Source organism: Mobula birostris, chromosome 10 (assembly GCF_030028105.1).
Source record: "Mobula birostris isolate sMobBir1 chromosome 10, sMobBir1.hap1, whole genome shotgun sequence".
Taxonomy (NCBI): Eukaryota; Metazoa; Chordata; class Chondrichthyes; order Myliobatiformes; family Myliobatidae; genus Mobula; species Mobula birostris.
This window is the reverse complement of record NC_092379.1, coordinates 90,737,017-90,755,938: the sequence shown is the minus strand read 5'-3', so window position 1 is coordinate 90,755,938 and position 18,922 is coordinate 90,737,017. Positions and strand designations below refer to the sequence as shown.

Sequence of the window (18,922 nt, the reverse complement as noted above, 5' to 3'; positions counted from 1 at the left end):
GTATGTCACCAAAGCCTCTTGACAAATTCCTATAGATATACTGTGGAGAGCATTCTAACTAACTGATTCACAGCCTGGTGTGTAGCCTCCAATGTGCAGAATCGCAAGAAGCTGCAGAGGATTACAGACTCTGCCATCTCCAGCATGGGCACAACCCTCTCCACCGTCGAGGACATCTTCACGAGGCGATGCCTCAGGAAGTTAGCATCCATCACTATGGACCTTCACCACCCAGGACATGCCCATTTCTTGTTACTGCCATCTATAGGAGATGCATTCAGGAATGCATCTGCTCCTCTGCCATCAGCTTTCTGAACAGTCCATTAATACCACCTCATTATTCCTTTTTATTGCATTATTTATTTATTTATGTATGTTGCAGATTTTTATGTCTTTGCACTGTACTGCTGTCACAAACATAAAATTTCACATGTGTCAGGAATAATACATTTGATTCTGATTCTGGTATTTATATGTGAAGATATGGGGCATTATGATCACATAAGATAGTCCAAATGTAAGGTTCCAGTTTAAAATGATCTATTTCGATTTATAATTCAATACCCTCCACATAGATGTCTGAGCATTTGCAGTATTTAGTAATGTGTTTATGTTACTTGGAGTCTTTCTTTGACATTCAACATCTTGTCCTTTTCCACTTTTGGCAGTAAATATCTGTCGTTTTTGAACCAACCTAAAATTAGCTGCGTTCAAGTCAGTAGGGGTATGTTTTTTTGGAAATATCCCTGTTGGGAAATTTGACCTGATGGCTGCATATGGCAGCATTATCTCTGAATGGTGAGAAGCTTCTTCCAGCAGACTAAATGAAAGATTATAACATCAGGCACAAGGTGTAATTGGATGAAGTTTCTGCCCACAAAAAAAGCAGGGTTGGAAAATGACATCTTCACTATGATTCCTTAAGCTATTGCTTAAATACTGGAAAAATCAGTAACCTTATTTTATGTGGTCACAGCAATTTTTAATTCAGTGAGCTAAACTGCCTTTGGCTTACAGATCTCAAGAGCAGAACTGCTTGTAGAAAATCTAAATAAATTTTGTACATTACTGTCTGGTAATTTAGTTATCTTCTCTGAAAAATCTAGTAGATTTATGAGGCTTCTAAAACATGCTGTTAGTTCCTTATGGTGGTCCTTGACAAGATCTTGTAAAATATTCCTAAGCAATTTCCCCTCCACTTATTCCTGTTTTTCATAACAGGATTATAATAACCACATTCCACTACCTAGAAATAATTCATATATTTATTGAGCTCTTAAAATATGATGCATGCAAGAAACCTCTCTCATTGAAGATTCTATAATATTACCCCATCTGTTCTAGGTGCTCTATATTCAGCAGACTTTGTAGGTTTTAGATACAAATTCCATATACAATGAAATTTAATGCCTGCATGAAGCTCACAGTGTAAATAAGATACATGGGAATAATAAGTACTACAGTAAATACAGTAATGTGTGCAGAACAATAAACTGGTGCAGAGGACAGTAATGCAAACTAAAGTCATGCAGAAAGAAATGCTAACGTGACAGAAGAACTAAGGGTTGAAGAATGCGGCAGCACCACTGGAAAGGGGGTGTGAAAAGAGTTAATTGGTTTGTATTTTTGATTGCACTGGGGAAGGAGCTATTTTTGAACTGTTGCCTGGGCTTTCAAACTCCTTTATTTTCTCCTAGGATATAAGTTCAAAGTTCAAGGTACATTTATTATCAAAGTATGTATACTATATGGATGAATGAAAAAGGAATGGTCTTGGATGGCAGGCATCTTGATGATACTGTTAGCCGTCCTGATGAAATGCCCTGTGAAAATGAACTGAGTCGAAGGATCTGATGAGCCTGTGATGGACAGAGCAGTATTTACCACTCTCTGCAGGTTCCAACGATGCAGGGCAGAGCAATTGTCATATCAGTGGGATACTTTTCGAAGCACATCTGTAGAAGTTCAAAAGAATCTTCATAGACAAGCCAACTCTTCTCAGACACCTAAGAAAGTGCATACATTGATGAGCTGAATTGATCACTTCATCAGTATGGAGGGACCAGGAATGGTTTTTGATGATATGGATGCTCAGAAGTTTGATCCTGTTGACTACCTCTTCAGCAGTTCTGTTGATGAGAACTAGTTGACAACTTTCCTGCCCTATTCCTTCTTCCCTTTATTCTTCTTGTACCCTGAAATCAATAGACCTCTATTTGGAATGCAATAAATGAAAAAAGGACCTCTGCAATCTTCCTGGGTACAGCATTCCAAAGATTCATCATGTCCTGTGTGAATAAATTCTTGTTTCAGACCTAAACAGCCTACCCTTTATTTTGGCTGTGGCATCCAGTTCTAGATTGCTCAGCTAGAAGAAATCTTTTCTTAATACTGTAAGGGGTTTCTTCTTTTATGTTACTGCGAAGGCTAACAAAATGGCTTCTTTGTTATGTTATAATAAAAATGGCTTTTCTGTAATAAAAACTGCGATGTAAGGAGTCCTCTCTCTCTCTGCTTGTTTGGGTTATATTATTGATAAGAGAGCGAACGACCAATTGGGATAGATGTTATTCTTTCTTGTGTGTCTTTAAGCTACTGTTTTTCGCGGGCTTTGGGGCTGAAGGCGATGGGGACAGAGAGAGGAAACGCAATGCTGTAAGCTGGGCAGTGGGACGGACCCCGAGTGGGAGTCCGAGCCCCAAGGTGTTCGGCGAGGAGAGGAGACGAAGACAGACTCGTGTGGAGCGTCTGGTCGACCACCATGGTTGGTCCCAGGCGGCGGGTTGAGGAGGTCGGACGGGATCAAATGGTGGAAAGAAGACTCCAACTGTTGTGCACGAAGTGGTTGAACTTTGATAAATTTGGCGCCTTTTACTTTCTTTTTATATTTTATCTCTATTAATTACATAGTTCCAGTAAGATCTATAAAGTGTAATCATTTAATCGCCTATGGTGTATTGTCTGTTATTTGGCGTGGTGGGGTACATCACACAGCATCCACACAAACTTGATTACCCAGTTTGGTGGGGCCGAAGGCTGCTCCCCCAGACGAAAGCAAGCTGAGCGAGACTGAGGCTTACCAGGGGGCTACAATACCTTTCGTAATAAGCCCTCCAAGAATTCAGTATATTTCAATATTCATTTTTTGTTCTTCTACGCCCAAGAGTATTGAGGCCCAGACTTCTCAATCTCTTCCCTAAAGACAGACCTGCCATGCCAGTAGTGGAAAATCTTCATTGCACTTATTCTATAGCAGATCTATCCTTGATCTATCTATGGTAAGGAGACCAAAATTATATACACGATGTGGTCTCATATATTATAATTGTAGTAATATAGGTTTACATATGTATTCAAATCCTCTTGAGTTAAGACCAACAGACTATTGACCTTCTGAATTGCCTGCTCAGCAGATGTTAGCTTTCAATAAGTTATGGCCCAGTTCCCCTTGAATACTAACATTTCTCAGTCTCTTACTCTTTGAGTGGCATTGATCGTGTGGATAGCCAGAGGCTTTTTCCCAGGGCTGAAATGGCTAACACAAGGGGGCATAGTTTTAAAATGCCAGGAAATACGTAGGTACAAGGGGGATGTCAGAGTTAAGTTTTTCGCACGGAAAGTGGTGGGTGTGTGGAATGCAACAGGGTCTTTTAGGAGACTCTTAGATAGGTAGAGCTTAGAAAAGTAGAGGGCTATGCGGTAGGGAAATTCTAGGCAGTTTCTAGGGTAGGTTACATGGTTGGCACAACATTGTGGGCCGAAGGGCCTGTAATGTGCTGTAGATTTCTATATTTAAAAACTACACAGAATTTCCTTTTTCCTGTCAAATAGATAACTTCACATTTTCCCCACTTAACTATATCTACCATGCTGTGACCCACTCTTTTAACTTGTTGATGTCACCCAAAGCCTCTTTGCTTTCTCATTACTCCTCAAATCCTCATTTAGTTTTGTGTCATCAACAAACTTGGGGATATGAGACAAATTGCGAACATTTAAGGACTAAGCACCAATTGTGAACATTTGGGGACTAAGCACCAATCTCTGTAGTTTCTCCAGCAGTCACAGCCTGATTTTTTATTTAATTCATTGGAAGATGTTGCACAGCATTCAGAGAAGGATCTATTTACTTGTACTTTCTAGTTTCTAGTTTCTATCTGTTAACTAACTCTCAATCCATACCAGTATGTTACCACCAATTCAGTGTACTCCAACTTCCTTTGTGGGATCGAATCAAAAGCCTTCTAAACATCCAAATGGTCATTTCCACTTATTTTGGATACATCCTCAATGACTACCAAAAGATTAATCAATTAATCAATGTTTTCATTTTCCTAAATCCACAATGGCTCTGCTCAAAGTATTATACTTTATACTTTATTGTTGCCAAACAATAATGATGTTCTAAATGTCTTGATATTATATCTTTCATTGTAAGTTCCAGAACGTTTCCAGTTACCAATGTCAAGCTACAATGTCTGCAGTTCCTTGTGCTCTCTCTTTGTCTTTTCTTAAAAACTGGGTCACATTTGACGCTCTCTGATCGGCAATAACAATCCTAGAATCTAGAGAATTTTGTAACTTGATAGCCAGAGCATTCTTTAATTGCGTTGTCATCCCTTTCAAGACACGAGGAAGTAGATCATCAAGTCATTGGAATTTAGCAGCTTTTGTGCTCTTTGAATTCTCTGGTAGGTTTTTTTTCCACTAATACTGATCTCTTTTACATCAATATGGGTGATGCCAACAGGCTCAATAAATTGATTAGAAAGGCTGGCTTTGTTATAGGAGTCAAACTAGACACACTGGAGGCTGTGGCAGAACAAATGACCCTCTGGAAAATCCTGGCAATTCTGGACAATGTTTCTCACTCTCTGCATGCCTCTGTGGTTGAACAGGGGAACACTTTCAGTAATAGATGAAGGCAACTGCACTACTCCAAAGAGCACTATATGAGGTCATTCTTACCCTTGGCCATAAAGCTCTATAATGAGTCAACCTATTGCCAGGGAAGTGATGACCCCCTCTTGTTAGACTGTTTGAGGTAACTTATTTTTTATTTATCCTTCTTATTTCTCTTTTACTATCGTATACCCGTGAACTTGTAATGTTGCTATGACACTGTAATTTCCTTTGGGATCAATAAAGTATCTATATCTACATTCTCATTTTTGGTGTATCCTTAGTTCTCCAGCATTTCTGGGAGTTTTTTCGTGTCTTCCTTCACGAAGATATGAAATATTTATTTAATTCCTCTGCAATTCCCATATTTCCAATTATAAATTCTTTCTCTTTCTGTCACAAATATTCATTAGAAATTTTCCTTTCTATGTAGCTAGAGAATATCTCACAGTCTGTTTTTATAGTTCATGCTAGTTTACTCATAATTTGTTTTCTCTTTCTTTATTGCTTTCTTGGGTTTCCTGTGTTGAATCTAAAACACCCCCTTCCTGTTTTTTCTAGCAGATTTATGAAACCTTTCCTTAGATTCAATACTATGTTAAATTCCTTTAGTAATGCATGCTTAAATTTCTTCTGTTGAGCCTTTGTGCCTTAAAGGACTGCATGTTTGTTGTAAATTGTGTATTATTTCTTCAAATGTTAGCCGTTGCTAGTCCCAGCCCACTTCACTATCCCGCTTCTCATGCCTCCGTAGTTCTGCTTGTTCAGATTGAAAATCCTGCTTTCAAATTGAAACATTACTTTTGAATTTAACCATATAACCATATAACAATTTCAGCATGGAAACAGGCCATCTCGGCCCTTCTAGTCCGTGCCGAACTCTTACTCTCACCTAGTCCCACTGACCTGCACTCAGCCCATAATCCTCCATTCCTTTCCTGTCCCTATATCTATCCAATTTAACTTTAAGTGACAACATCGAACCTGTCTCAACTACTTCTGCTGGAAAATTTAAGGTACAATGATATCACTCTTCCCTCAGTGACCCTTAACAAGAAGGTTATTAATTAACTCTCGTTGCACAGTACTAGATGCAAAACAGATTGCATTCCATTTCTGAACTAGAAATCCATTTCACGAGTTAGTCCTGCACATTATTAGTGCTAATTTAATTTCTGCGATTATATAAAGATTAAAATTCCTCTATTACTACTTGGCAAGGGTTTCTAATTTCCTTATTTATACTATGCCCTACATCACTAGAAAAATACCAATGCCACATTGATTCAATCTGAAATGTGTCTCTAATCTGCATTAAGAAGCACTGAAGTAAATATTGCTTATAACTCATAATAATTTAAGTTAACTTTGTCTATCTCCTGCTAATGTAAACTCATCTTGAAGCAAAAATGTAATTTTATCAACTCAATGATAAATGGATTTTCTCTCATTGGAATGTTCAACAATGTGGCCAAAATTATAAAAGTTATCTCTTGTTCTCAACGTAACAAATTTCTAAAGTATTACTAATAGCTGTGGATGTGCATGTGCATCACCATGTATCAGAGAATTAAGCGCAGTCTCAGCATGCCTACAGGACTGCAATATGAGACTAACATTTTCCCAGATAATCTGTTTGGCATTAGTCATGAAGTGAGCAAAGGTTTGCTTGGTGTGAGACGAGGCAAACACAGACTAATTGTTAGTCGTCTCATCAAGGAAGCCTAGGCTCACTCACTTCGTGACTGATGTTAAGCAGGTTATCTGGAAAAAGTTGGTCTGCTTTAATAGTGGACCTGCAGGCATTCTGAGATGGAGTGGCTGTACTATTAAGTGTGGCTTTTCTCTACTTATCACTTGATGAAGAGGAGATCAAAATGACCATGAATCATACATAAAGTTATCCTTTTAAATAGTCACACTTTTAAAAAGATTTTGCTCTGATAATATCAAATGCTATTTATTTGAATCACCTATTTGTTCTTGCACCTCGACAAGCACAACCATGATTCCCCTGTATTTTGCTGAGGCTACAATTTCCCTAAAGTTAAATGTTATCCACCACTGGTGCAACAGTGCAGAACATCATTACTTGGAACAAGGCCACCTTGAAAAATTTCCAGCTGAGCACTGATGTAAGTAAGTGCTGATCTTCTTGTTCCCCGTACACCAACCCTTTTACAGAGCTCCAAAACTCATCTGGAGATGAACATCCCCCTGTGGTAGATAATGCGAAAGATCTGCAGAAATGTCCATCTGTCCCCCCCCACCGATGGCACCCTAGGGCAAGTCAAGTGTCTTGTACCGCAGCTAATTTGAAGGCTCTGGGAATTATTTAAAAATAGATTCAGGAATTGACATGAAAAGGCAAGCTGCTGGCAAAAAGTTTTGGATCGTGGCTTTTCAGAAGTTTTGCCAAGTTGTTCCATATTTTAAGAGTTGGTCTTGTTACATTGTTTTTCAATCTGACTACTGTAAGGTCAACACTGAACCCAGTGCAACTACAAAATGAGCCAGAATCATTTGTCTGGGGCACAGAGTAGTCAGTCTTCTCTCATTCACTCTGCACACTGTCCTCAACAAATCCAAATATTCACCTCAATGTAAGCAACACAGACTTGATTAACTATTTGAATAATTGTGTATGCTTATTCCAGTACATTCCACAACACTTACATTATTAGATAACATACACATTTATTTCTGTGCCCACTGTTCTAAAATCTTCAGAATTCAAGTTAAGATCTACAAAAGCAAAATGAATATTTTTGACTCCGAATTAAAATTGTAAAGAAAATTGAGCGAGTAGTTTTCGTGTATATGGGGTACACATTCTAATTATTTTCTAGTACAATATTTCAGATTCAACATTTTATAAATATCATTATAGGTTGGACCAGTACATGAAAATTTTAATATTAACACGCACAAAATGCTGGAGGAACTCATCAGATCAAGTAGCATCTATGGAGAGAAATAAAAAGTCGACATTTTGGGCTGAGATCTGAAACATTGACCCTTCATTCCTCTCCATGTGGCTGCCTGACATGTTTGTGTTACTTTGGATTTCCTGCATCTGCAGAATCTCTTGTGTTTTAAGTTTTAAAATTCGTTTTAATTAATGCAATTTTGCATATCTCAGGCAGTTTTGACTAGCATTTTGGATACAGTCCTAGAACAGTTCTGCTGAATTATATAAGGAAAGTTTGTCACTCAACGTGAGGTTTAAAATATTAAAACATAGCTTTCATTCATACAGTTAGGTTATTCTCTGATAGGATATTCTGTGACTGAAATACAGTCCTAGGAAATGAGGCTCATTTGTCAATTGAAGTGTTCAATCTTGAAATGACAGTAATGTATCATTTTTTCTTCCTTCATATTGTTTGATCTGACATCTTTCACCATTATTTCATGATAAATGGTAATATATTTTGCATTGTGCACATGGCATTGATTGGTCCAAACACCCTGTTAAATAAACCAGACACCCAGCTAATAAATTGGATTTATGCAAGAGTAAATTTATAGTACCCCAGTAAGTACATTTACTCCATTCAGGAAATGTACTTAGTGACATTATATAAATTTCCTCAATGGATAAACAAACGAAATAAAATCCTGACACTCAGATCTTCTAAATAGCAACAAGAAATGATTCTGTCCTTGCTATGTTTGCGACTCTGGTATTTACACCTCAGAAGTAAAGAGGGTGACTATTTGGCATGAATAATCATATGGATTATCATGCACATTTAATGGAAACAACCATTAGATCTCAAACTGACAGCAAAAAGGGAGGAATTATCTGATGAACAAGACAATCTCCCAAACTGAGTCCTTCTTTTCTTAGTCTTGGTGTATTTCAGTATATTGAACCAACATACAAAACCTATGGAGAAGTCCAAGCTGTAACCAACTTCAACTGACTCATCCACAGTTCCAGCAGTGCATGAATCACTGTGCTCTGTGGAATACTTATTCCTGTATCTATTGTTTGTTCTTCTTTTAACCTTTCATTCTTACACTGTATGCACATAGTTCATTCTGAAAATAGTTTCCGAACATAGCTGATTTTACTCGTCTGGGATCATTGAGCAGGATCTAAGAGAAGTCTGAAACAAAACCACGGATCGTGCAGGGTTGGCTGCAGTGCTGGGAATGAGAGTTTGGGTAGAGGAGTGTCTGATTTGATGTGGGTGCAGATTGTTTAGGATCAAGCTGAAGTACTGTACATCCGCAAAAGTGAGTACATCTTGCTTTAGATAAACAGAATGTGAAAATAAACTTTGTCCGCTGTTGCAAGCATTAAACATGCGATTTCGTAGAATATTGATCATCATTTCTGGACATCATTTGGGTTGACTACACTCTAACTAGACCAGACTGTGTACTTCCCAAGCCTCTGACCATAACTGCTGTCCATCCTTGTCCATTTGGACTTATGTCTTCTGGATGTAGAAGGAGGAATGAACTGACTGTCCACATGTAGTGGTTAGCGTGACGTTATCACAGCTCGAGACATCAGAGTTCAATTCTGGCGCCGCCTGTAAGGAGTCCTCCCCGTGGAAGGCATGTGTTTCCCCCTGGTGCTCTGGTTTCCTCCCAAAGTCCAAAGGCGTACCGGGTAGTTTAGTTGGTCATTGTAAATTGTCCCACGATTAGGTTAGGGTAACATCGGGGGTTGTGGGGTTGCTGGGGTGGTGTGGCTTGAAAAGCTGGAATGGCCAGCTCCGAGCTGTATCACTAAAGAAACAAATGAAGGAATACTGGGCTTGGTGACTGAGGACCCATTGCCAGAGCTCACTGATGACTCTTGACTGCTCCATTTTGAACAGTTTAAATGTACTTGAGAAATAGATTAAAAACAAGTATATTTAAAAGCAAAAAAAAATCTAAAAGACTAATATAAGAATATTAAAGCAATAAAACAAAAGATTAAAATAAAATAAACTTCCTTACCTGCACATCTTTTCCCACAGGGTTGACAAAACTCATACAAATGACTGAGCAACTTAAAAAAAAGGATCCAGCTTTACAAGTCCAACTTTCAACAGCAGACTCTGCTTTTACAAAGAATAAACAAACTGAGGTCCCAGCAATTACCAGTTGACTCCTAAAATCAGAACTCTACCACTCAGCAAACATGATTTAAGAATGAATAAGGGACATTCAGCTTGGCTATGAGAGAGAAAACATAAACAGGACATTTACATTTTTGGCTCAGAGATCCCTGATTGTTTTCCTCATTTCGTGTTCAATTATTCTAAAAATTCCATCCACAACTTTCCAACATACTTCCTCTCCTGTTGTTGGCAAATGACTCAGGCGGTATTTCTCCTATGGATCCAGGTTATCTGCCAAAGTGCAAAGATCCGAATGTCAAATTAAGATGGCTTTTAAAAGATGTTGAAAAGCAGAGAACTGAAGATGCCAGAAATCTGGAGTATTAAAAAAATTCAAAAACTGCTGGAGATTCTCATTTGTGGAAAGATAAACAGAGATAATGTTTGAAGTCCATAAAGGGTTATTAATTTGAACTATTAACTTTGTTAATCGCCCCACTGATGCTACTGAATTGCTGAGCATCCGCAACACTTTCTATTTTTACTTTAATAATGCTGCAGACCTAAATTAGTTTGCACTTTAATCATGTCTGCAAGCCCCTGTGATCAAAAGCCTTTTGGGATACTGGACAGCTGCAAATCTATCCAGTCGGAAGGAGCTCCTGACACTTTGATTTCAAAACAGTTTCTGTTGCTTAGGCTCCAGAGGCAGAGTTCATGTTTTAGGCTAGAATACACTGGAGTCAAAGATGTGGACCCGTTATCTTTCAGGAAGAGAAACCTCCCTTGTGCAATGTTTGTGCATTTACCATGTTAACAATGATGACAACTGCAACTCTCAGGAATGAGAGAGGCTACAGAGAGTGGTGGACAAAGTTTGCCTTATCAGGGGCACCATCAAAAGGAGGTATTGCTTCAACATCATCAAGGCTCCCCACCATTAGGGTCATGTCCCCTAATGAGGTACAGAAACCTAATGCCCTACATCACCAGGTACAAGAACAACTCATTTCTGTATACTCTATATTCTGTACCTGCTGCTACAGGCGACTTTTTCATTGTACTGTACCTCACACACTTGTGCACATGACAATATACTCAACGTGAACTTGTACCTGGGATCGTTTTGTAGGTATTTAAGGGAACCAAGGGACGTCGTGTTGGTGTAGATAAGCAGAGCAGATCAGCCATGATCTTATCGAGAGGTGGAACAAGCACTAGGGTTTGGTTGGTGTTAGGCCCTCATACTAGCCAGGTAAGAAAAGATCTTAAGTTTAAGGTATGCTTTATTAGTCAGATTCAGACAATTTGTTTAGCTGCTGTCCTTGGGTTTTTACAGAACATTCTGGATTTCTCAGTGAAGTGCCAGCTGAAGACACCAGGATAAATTAATTACTTATCTTCATCCCTAGTATTCCGTGATAGTGCCAATCCTCTCGTACCATGATCTCTAGCCTGATACCTATTAAAAATGCAAGGTCCTGATTTTATATAGATGCTGCTGTTGGAGCCCTCACTGTGATGCTAGTCTCTTATGCACCCTTCAGCTGCCAGTGTCAATTCTCCTCTTCCTCTCACTCCATTCATTGCCTATTGCCAGCCTCCCATTCACCCGAGCAACTCATACTCCCATGAGATAATCGTTGTCACTTCTGCTATGATGGTCACTCTCCCAACTCTCGCTGCTTTGGCCTGAGACCAGTAACCAAACCCAACTTCAAGGCTGCACATTCTCAATTCTGGAAATACCTCAGTCACTTACACCCAAGACCATGGATTTGGGATTTGAATTAGGCTTTCAGTGGAGGGCAATTGTCCATATTGGTTATTGGCACCATATTCTTGTGCCCAAATCGTTCATGCCTTATGGTGCACCAGAACTTCTGGACGTTATTGCATTACCACTATGTGATGACCCTGAGCTTTCAACTTTAATCTTTCTGTTCCTTTTGTGTGGAAAGCTTAAAGTTCAGAATCTCTTCAGAATTTAAACTGAGGAAAATGACAGACTAAAATCTCTCACTCACCAGAAACTTGTCACTTAGAAGTCTGGATCCATTATTTCAAGGGCTGTGTTTTTATTAATCCTCCTTGTATTAGTATAAGAACTACACTTGCCGATAATCAGGATCATTTCCTCCATTCTTGAACTGGCAATAACATTCCTCTGTGTGATTTTCATCTTGATGCTCACTGTTGTTTCCCTTATTTGCAGATTTATGGTATTCTCCTTCCCCTCAAGCCTACACTGTTCTCTTTTCTCTGTGTATTTAGGCAAAGCTCCTCATACTGGCGATGTGCCTGTGCAGCCTCCTGTCTCAACACCTCCAACTCACAGCAGCATTCTTTATACTTTTCATCTGCTGTTAATGTCTTGACTCTAGCTTCCGATCCGCGTCCTTTGGAGCCTTGTTATTTATTTTCAAGCAATAATAAAGGTACAAGTCCAGGCTATTCAACCTTGTTTGTGTTCCTTTATCTTCTCTGGATTTGGTAATCCACTTGGATTTGCCTGCTAACCTAGATACTGTATTAGGATTCAGTTTAAGATACAACAATTTGATTTTATTCTAGTTCCTTCTTTTCTATGCTGAACCTTAAGTTAAGTGGTCAAACCTTTGGCTCTTATGAAATGTGGTATCATCTCCGAACATCTTGGTTAAATCAAAACCAGAATCAGGTTTATTTTCATTGACTTGTGTGTTGTGTTACAGTACAATGCAAAAGTCTTAGACTCTACCGTTCATGTAGCGAGGATTCAGAATTTTGCACAGGACTGTATTTGTCAGTGTGAAGTGGAGAGCAAGTTTGCAAATCTGATGGTAGCAAATGGTGAGGATGCAGCGCTGAGGGAGGGGTGTGGGATAGGCAGCAGGTAGGGAGAGCCAGAGGTGGGGGTGGCATGGGTGCAGACACACCCAGCCCTGAGATACCAGACAAGGCCAGTTGATTTCAAACAATTGGCTTATTGATTACTACAGTATGGTACAATACATAAAATTATTACAGTACTGTGCAAATGTTCTAGGCACCCTAGCTACATATACCTGTATGTACCCAAGACTTCTGCACAGTACTTCTTCTCCAGCTATCCATCGGCTTTCGATGTTGACTGAGGCCTGGGCAAGGTTGTATGGAAGACCGGCAGTTGCCCATGCTGCAAGTTTTCCCTCTCCACAGCACCGATGTTGTCCTAGGGAAGAGCACTAGGACCCATACAGCTTGGCACCGGTGTCATTGCAGAGCAATGTGTGGTTAACTGCCTTGCTCAAGGACACAACACACCGCCTCAGCTGAGGCTCGAACTAGTGACCTTCAGATCACTAGACCGACGCCTTAACCATTTTGCCACGCGCCACATCTGCACAGTACTATAGGTGTCAAAGCTCACCACCATAAACTTTGAGGCAACGTACCAGAATCATTATAGGTACCTCCTACTAGATGATTTTGAAACAGGTGTCTGTGACAGACCAAATATCCTAGGGTGCAATCAGTTTCTTCAAAACAGTAAAAATAACAAATTTGTGACTTATAGTTTTGGATCAAATATGAGAATACTCTGAAATAACGTCAGCAGAGTTCCATCAGAAGACTTACTGAAACCTTCCACTTTTTTCAAGTCAATGAATCTTATAGCAAAAAAAAAAATGCTGGCTGAACAGCAAGCATCCGTGGAGAGAACTAAACAGGTTAACACTTTCAGTACGCTGGATGAACTCAGCAGGTCGGGCAGCATCAGTTAGAAACGATGAGTCGACGTCAGGACTGAAGAATGAAAGATGGGGAAGGATTTGAAGAATGCTTGTAGCCTCAGTTGATAGACCAGTAATTTGAAAGACAAAGGGGTGGGGGAAGGGAAGCATTGACGTCATAGCCCTGCAAACAATGGGCAGTAGAAGAAGGAGGCGGAACCATGAGGGAGCTGGGGGAGGGGGTAGAGGAAGGGAGGGGGAGGGAATTACCGGAAGTTGGAGAATTCTATGTTCATACCAAGGGGCTGGAGACTACCTGGACGGTATATGAGGTGTTGCTCCTCCAACCTGAGGTTAGCCTCATCATGGCAGTAGAAGAGGCCATGTATGGACATATCTGAATGGGAATGGGAAGCAGAGTTGAAGTGGGTGGCTACCGGGAGATCCTGTCTGTTGTGGTGGACGGAATGGAGGTGCTCGGCGAAGCGGTCCCCCAATCTGCGTCAGGATTCACCGATGTAGAGGAGGCCGCACCGGGAGCACCGGATGCAATAGATGACCCCAACAGACTCACAAGTGAAGTGTTGTCTCACCTGGAAGGACTGTTTGGGGCCCTGAATGGCTTCAAGAGATGAGGTGTAGGGACAGGTGTAGCACTCACGCTTACAGGAATAAGTGCCTGGTGGGAGATCAGTGGGGATGGATGTGTGGATCAGGGAGTCGTGGAGGGACCGATCACTGAAGGGTGGAGAGGAAAAGATGTGCTTAGTGGTGGGGTCCTGTTGAAGGTGGTGGAAGTTGTGGAGGATAATGTGCTGGATCCGGAGGCTGGTGGGGTGGTAGGTAAGGACAAGGGGTACCCTGTCCCTGTTGTGGTTGCGGGAGGATGGGGTGAGGGCCGAAGTGCGGGAAATGGAGGAGATGCAGGTGAGGGCACAATTGATGACAGCAGAAGGGAAACCACGATCCTTAAAGAAAGAGGACATCTGAGATGTCCTGGAATGGAAAGCCTCATCCTCGGAGCAGATGCGGGGGAGACAGAGGAACTGGGAATAGGGAATGGCATTTTTGCATGTAGCGGGACGGGAAGAGGTATAGTTGAGGTAGTTATGAGAGTCAGTGGGCTTGTAGAAGATGTCAGTGTACAGTCTGTCTCCAGAGATGGAGACCGAGACATCGAGAAAGGGGAGAGAAGTGTCCGAGATAGACCAAGTGAATTTGAGGGCTGGGTGGAAGTTTGAAGCAAAGTTGATGAAATGGACGAGCTCAGCATGGGTGCAGGAAGCAGCACCAATGTAGTCGTCAATGTACCGAAGGAAAAGTTGGGGAGCAGTACCAGAATAGGTTTGGAGCACAGACTGTTCCACATAACCAACAAAGAGGCAGGTGTAGCTGGGTCCCATGCGAGTTCCCATAGCTACACCCTTAGTCTGAAGAAAGTGGGAAGAGCCAAAAGAGAAGTTATTAAGTGTGAGAACCAGTTCCGCCAACCGGAGGAGGGTAGTGGTGGTGGGGAACTGGTGAGGTCTATTATCCAGAAAGTAGCGGAGGGCTTTGAGGCCTTCTTGATGGGGAATGGAGGTGTATAAGGATTGGACATCCATAGTAAAAATGTAGCGGCTGGGTCCGGGGAATTGGAAGTTATTGAAGAGGTGGAGGGCATGGGATGTATCCTGGCTGTAGGTGGGGAGGGACTGAACTATGGGTGACAAAATGGAGTCCAGGTAGGCAGATACAAATTCGCTGGGACAGAAGCAGGCAGAAACTATGGGTAACGCTCCCTAGGCGACTCCCTTGTCCATTCATCCCCTCCATCCCTCCCCACTGATCTCCCTCCTGGCACTTATCCTTGTAAGCGGAACAAGTGCTACACATGCCCTTACACTTCCTCCCTTACCACCATTCAGGGCCCCAGACAGTCCTTCCAGGTGAGGCGACACTTCACCTGTGAGTCGGCTGGGATGATATACTGCGTCCGGTGCTCCCGATGTGGCCTTCTATATATTGGCGAGATCCGACGCAGACTGGGAGACCGCTTTGCTGAACACCTACGCTCTGTCCGCCAGAGAAAGTAGGATCTCCCAATGGCCACACATATTAATTCCACATCCCATTCCCATTCTGACATGTCTATCCACGGCCTCCTCTACTGTAAAGATGAAGCCACACTCAGGTTGGAGGAACAACACCTTATATTCCGTCTGGGTAGCCTCCAACCTGATGGCATGAACATTGACTTCTCTAACTTCCGCTAATGCCCCACCTCCCCCTCATACCCTATCCGTTATTTATTTTTATACACATATTCTTTCTCTCACTCTCCTTTTTCTCCCTCTGTCCCTCTGACTATACCCCTTGCCCATCCTCTGGGTTCCCCCGCCCTTGTCTTTCTCCCTGGGCCTCCTGTCCCATGATCCTCTCATATCCCTTTTGCCAATCACCTGTCCAGCTCTTGGCTCCATCCCTCCCCCTCCTGTCTTCTCCTATTATTTTGGATCTCCCCCTGCCCCTCCCACTTTCAAATCTCTTACTAACCCGTCCTTCAGTTAGTCCTGACTAAGGGTCTCAGCCTGAAACGTCGACTGTTCCTCTTCCTAGAGATGCCGCCTGGCCTTCTGCGTCCACCAGCAACCTTGAAAACAGTTCTGAATAGTCTTACAGCTAATTTCTCACCATCGGTGACACAAATCACTACTGTTTGAACACAAACCTATGCAACTGACACTATTTAAAAACCGTTTGCTCTGAGCATGGTGTAATGTCCAATGACCATGCAAGAGCACATGACTGACACTAGTTAGAAACTCTTTGGCAACAATCCCCTGCCCCACTGAAATGGCATAGTGTCCTAAATAAACAAAGAGAATCCTGGCTGTTTTCTCAATTAGTTTTGTTCTTTAAGAGTTGGTCCAAATAAATGGCTGCCCTGATTAACCGATGGCCCAATTAACCAGAATCCACTATATATTATTTTTGAATAGGCTACAATATTGTATTTGCGTGTTAAAATAGAGAATTTTACTTCCCTATTTCTGATCCCTGCATTATATGTCTAATAAGAAAATTAAAGCTGTCAGAGAAGATAAGGAAAGCAGCGCAGGTTATTTATACCATATAGTGATGGTGTGACTCTCCTCCAGGTAATATCTGTACTTCCTACCACAATACACCAGATTAAAGCTAGATGAGCTTCAGCCTCCCAAAATGAGAAGATGAAAGATTTCTACAATAATAAACAGATTAGGCCTTCAATTTATCATTTAAAGTTTCAGAGAGTGCCTCAGGTGCAAAGCTGCCTTTGTCCTGTTTGGATCTTATCAAAACAATTCTTGCTAGGATGACACAGACACTAAAAGATGTGAGTCAGAGTGGCAGGAAGAGACAGGTGATGAAATTCAGGCATCTCATACTTTCAATGAGGAACAAGGGCAGGAGAGGCTGCCTACTCCAACAGAAAAATACTGAATGCTTTTCTGATTAGATTGGTTTTATCAATTGATTGCGTCATTTCAGGACTCAAACCAATTCTGTGCCCCAATTCCATTATTCTCAATTTCTGGGAATAAGTATTGGGAATTAGACATTCGATGCAGATTGCGAGCAAAACTCACATTTTTCTAAATTATCTCTAAAAATGTATTTATACAATTTGAGAACATCAGCTGTCATACTAATTGCAGCAAACTCTGTGAGAAATTCTTTTTATACGTAGGCAGTGTGATCAACGTGAGTATGTCTCATTGACACTTGTCGGCTCTCCAATTCATAGGGTGACAATGTGTGAACTATCAATATGTCATACCAATTTCTGCCAGTTATTGTGCTTACACAAATGAAGAGTGAAAAAGCTTACTGTGTCACTCTGGTATCCTTCAATTACCCGACTGATGTGGTGATGGGCTGAGAAATCCCAGCAGAACACAACAGTGCTTTATCCCCTATTCTGTTAATGCTGCAGACCTTCAGACAAAATCACCATGTCAAGGAGATGTTAATGTCAGCTATACTATTTATGTAGTTACAGCACTAAAAAAAATAGATGCCTGTTCACTAATTTATATGCTGGCAATGAAAGAAGAATATTTGTACATCATTCATAGCCAGTGACTGGGACATTGCATAAAATGACACAACCTCACGCACTCTTTGTACTGCGCTAATGAGGGGAATACTGTTTGTGGGCAACAATGTGGAAGGTGGCAGCTCACATTGTACGTATGATAGCAAGTGGGTAAGAAGTATTAGCGTTTCCTTCTGGTGGTCATGAACTAATTATTCATTCCAAGAAGTGTGAGGAACATTAGGGTGTGGAAATGGAACTGATCCTATTAATACGGTAAATTGTGAGCGATGTGAGAACAGCATACTCATACTCATTAATGTAAAAAGAACAGAAAATGTTGGAAATACTTATAATGCTATGCAATGTCAGTGGAGAAGAAAACAGGTTTAATATTTCAGGGTCATGACCTTATGTTAGAAGTAGGACATTTTTAGAAAGCATGTTTTAAGTCCGAGAGAAGCGGGAGAGGTGACGAAAACAAAGAGAACACCTGTGCTACCAACTATTTATGAGGTGGTACATTACCTCTGCCACTTCCATGTGCTCGATGAATAGAATTGCGATTCTCAATATCATCTCGAATTCCCTTCTTCATTTGGAGCAGTCATGGGAAACAGATTCCTTGGAGTTAGTGGGGACATTGGATTTCCTCAGGGAGACTTTGAGCACATCCTTGAATCTTTTTTCTCTGACAGCCTGGCAATATATTCCTGTGACTGAGTTCAGAATAGGGAGACTGCTCCCAGGCCTGTGAATGATGGCCTGCCCAACATAAATGACTGAATGTAACTATGGTCTCAGTGCTGGGACTATTGCCTTGGGAGAGGGCCAACTACTGATGTTCTCTTTACTGTGCCACCATTTAAACACTAACAATCTGCTGTTCATTACATTCTTTATAACCTAATCTGCAGCACTATTATGGGTTATTTTTAGTAATAGTTGAGTCGAGTCCTTCAAAATTCCTACCATTGCAAAATGATTTTTTTTTGTTAGTCAGCTAAGCTTATCTGTTTTGTTTCATTATTGAAATATGAAATCTGCATCATACCAAAAACAAACAACGCCTGCCTGCAATATTCAGGCTGTTATGAGGGGTGATTGATAAGTTCGTGGCCTAAGCTAGAAGGAGTCAATTTTAGAAAACCTAGCACATTTATTTTTCAACATAGTCCCCTCCTACATTTACACACTTA

At 41.0% G+C, this 18,922-nt stretch overlaps 1 protein-coding gene across 3 annotated transcripts in view; it reads right to left on the bottom strand.

Annotated features, from left to right (window-relative positions):
* The window catches only part of drp2 (dystrophin related protein 2), a 123,166-nt gene extending 104,724 nt beyond the window's left edge, over window positions 1-18,442 (bottom strand). For 2 of the 3 annotated variants that reach the window (XM_072270548.1, XM_072270544.1), the window contains exon 1: window positions 18,252-18,442. The gene's annotated coding sequence lies outside the window, so the exon portion shown is untranslated. Of the gene's footprint in view, window positions 1-9,864; window positions 9,955-18,251 lie in introns of those variants that run through there. The other variant, XM_072270545.1, reaches the window with a different exon arrangement.
* Between the last annotated feature and the right edge of the window lie 480 nt (window positions 18,443-18,922).